The sequence below is a fragment of the Amphiura filiformis genome, chromosome 10 (assembly GCF_039555335.1).
Source record: "Amphiura filiformis chromosome 10, Afil_fr2py, whole genome shotgun sequence".
Taxonomy (NCBI): Eukaryota; Metazoa; Echinodermata; class Ophiuroidea; order Amphilepidida; family Amphiuridae; genus Amphiura; species Amphiura filiformis.
The window spans coordinates 33767965-33770851 of record NC_092637.1 but is presented as its reverse complement, the minus strand read 5'-3'; the positions used below and the strand labels follow the sequence as shown (position 1 = coordinate 33770851).

The window sequence follows — 2887 nt, the reverse complement described above, 5'->3', positions numbered from 1 at the left end:
GTGTTTCAGAGTACGTAAGATGTGAATATTGCTATATGCCGTTTGCCCGTTTTAGTTGAGAGTGCATCAGGTGCGGCTATTGCTGTATGTCGTCTGCATGCAGCCTGTTTTTATTTCAGAGTACGTAAGATGCGACTATTGCTGTATGTCGTCTACCTGTTTTATTTCAGAGTACGTAAGATGCGACTATTGCTGTATGTTGTCTGCCTGTTTTATTTCAGAGTACGTAAGATGCGACTTTTGCTGTATGTTGTCTGCCTGTTTTATTTCAGAGTACATAAGATGCGACTATTGCTGTGCTATGTGTCGTTTGCCCGTTAGTTCAGAGTTTGTCTGTTTTGGTTCATTGTGCGTAAGATACAACTATTGGGCTATTCCAGAAATTAAAGGCAACCCCCCTAAAGAAGACATGGGATTCCCAAAATATTTTTGCTCTGGGAATCCCCCCAAATGGTCATTATTTTCACAACCCTAAAGAAGACATGATAATTCCCAAGAAAAAGACCCCTTTTTATTTTAGGCTTGGGAATTCCTAAAAATGTTGGCAAAATTTGCCTGTCTTCTTTGGGGACGCTGGGAATTTAATTATTTTATTGTCCAAATGGGAATTCCCATATTTTTGTGATAAAATGTTGGTCTGGGAATTCCCAAAAAGTTAAAATACAAACTTACATGTCTTCTTTAGGGGGGGGGGGGGGGTGCCATTAATTTCTGGAATAGCCCATTGCTGCATGTCGTCTGCCTGTTTTATTTCAGAGTACGTAAGATGCGGCTATTTGAGCTGATGCTGTATGTCGTCTGTCTCTTTTATTCTAAAACGGTAACAGAAGGTAAGCGCATCTTTAAAAGTCATTATTTGGCATTTTAACGCTACAAACATATTGTTAGCCATAGTAATTACAAATTCCTTTAAAGGGCAGGTCTATTGCAAAAACAACATCATATCATTGGCAAGCTAATATTATAAGGACAATGAAAATGACTCCTTTTTTGAGAAAATAAGATGTTTAAAATTGATATTCCGCAAAAACCAACTTAAGCAGTGAGTTCCTTCGAACGAGACAGATTTGTCCTAGAAAAAAAGTGACGCCATGAAATGAGATGTGCCCGCTTTGAGAAAAGGGACTATAAACGCTCTCAATGGACAGAACGTATAATGTTGTTGTTCACAGAAAAAACCCTCTAAATTAAGTATTACAAATTTAATGGTTTTTAAACATGGATAAAATCAGCCGCTTCTTTTTTTATATATTAGTAAAATAATTGTGATATTACAATTCATATGTATATCAATATCATGAGAAATATTAGGTCTAAAAAATAAATAAATAATTTGAGCTTAGAATTTCATCGTGATCATCTGAGACTAGCATATAAACCGTGTTAAGTCCACAAACTCATGTATATCCCTGTGCGATATCAGTTGGATGAAATATTACAAAGCAAACGCATAGTAACAATACTGTGTGAGCTTTGTTTCCGAAATGAGAACAATAGTCTGCATATTGTTATGCAGCATTGTTATGGTAAATAATAGTACAACTTATTGTTGCTAATGTCAAACTTGTCACACAAGTAAATGAGAGCATGATATAGTGTCCGCTTCATTTTCTTACGTCATAGCCCGCTGCCTTCGCTTCAAACGGGGGAAGAACACGTACAAGCCCGAATTTACCCACATAATTTCTCTTTTTTCAGGAGAAATTCGCATAAAAAATTGCAACGAGTGTCAACTTATAATGTAATAATTATTCTCGTCGAATAGAGATAAACTTGTTTTTGCAATAGACCTGACCTTTAATACATTTTATTCATTAAGGGATCGGATAGCAAAGTTGCACCGTTTTTTGTTTTTGTCTTTGTTTTATTTATTGTTATATTCGGCATAATTTATGTTAATAAATGATGTTTTCTTTCTTATTTAAATTTCATGTTTTCACCTTGACTCGTGTTTTCGATTTTGTTGTTAGCAACGTGTGATAAGCCATGTAACAACGGAGGTACATGCGGCGATGATAAGTCTTGCAGTTGTACACCATGCTATAGGGGACATGCATGCAAATTAGGTAACAGCACATGTGTTAGCACATGTACAAAGTTAGTAAATATTGGAATATTATGGGGACATTTGCTTATCGGAAAAGTCCCAATATTCTTGATTCCATAACGTCAATAATTAAATTTAAATATAATTTTTTTGTTTAAATCGGCAATTTCATAACCCCTACCTTTAAGTAATTTTGATTCTTTAAAAATGGGTTCCACGAAAAAGAGTTAGCATGAACGCGACCTCCAGATTATATGTTGAATGTACATAAGAAACTACTATGTATATTTCTGTTCTATAGTAAAGTCTGGAACAATTATTCCACTTGGACTTGAAGATGGGCGGATACATGATGACCAAATCACCGCTTCAAGTTACCTGTACAACTATCGTCCACAGAACTGTAGACTTGGTAATGCATATTCCTGGAGACCATATCAAAATTCAGATGAGTGGATACAATTTGACCTTCTCTCTGACGTCATTGTCACTGGTATTCGATCACAATACGAGCACGAATTCCAAGTATACTATGGATCAGATATTAGTTCTCTTGAACCTATTATTGATAATGGAACAATCAAGGTAAATGTCAATAATCGAATTCAAAGTATACTATGGATCAGATATTAGTTCCCTTGAACCTATCATTGATAATGGAACAATCAAGGTAAATGTCAATAATCGAATTCAAAGTATACTATGGATTAGACATTAGTTCTCTTGACCCTATCATTGATAATGGAACAATCAAGGTAAATGTCAATAATCGAATTCAAAGTATACTATGGATTAGACATTAGTTCTCTTGACCCTATCATTGATAATGGAACAATCAAG

At 35.1% G+C, this 2887-nt stretch overlaps 1 long non-coding RNA gene across 1 annotated transcript; it reads left to right on the top strand.

Annotated features, from left to right (window-relative positions):
* The first annotated feature begins 793 nt into the window (after positions 1–793).
* LOC140162183 (uncharacterized) lies at positions 794–2472 on the top strand. Its single transcript, XR_011860211.1, has 3 exons — positions 794–830; positions 1971–2066; positions 2349–2472. It is a non-coding gene; the product is annotated as an uncharacterized lncRNA (long non-coding RNA).
* Positions 2473–2887: the final 415 nt, after the last annotated feature.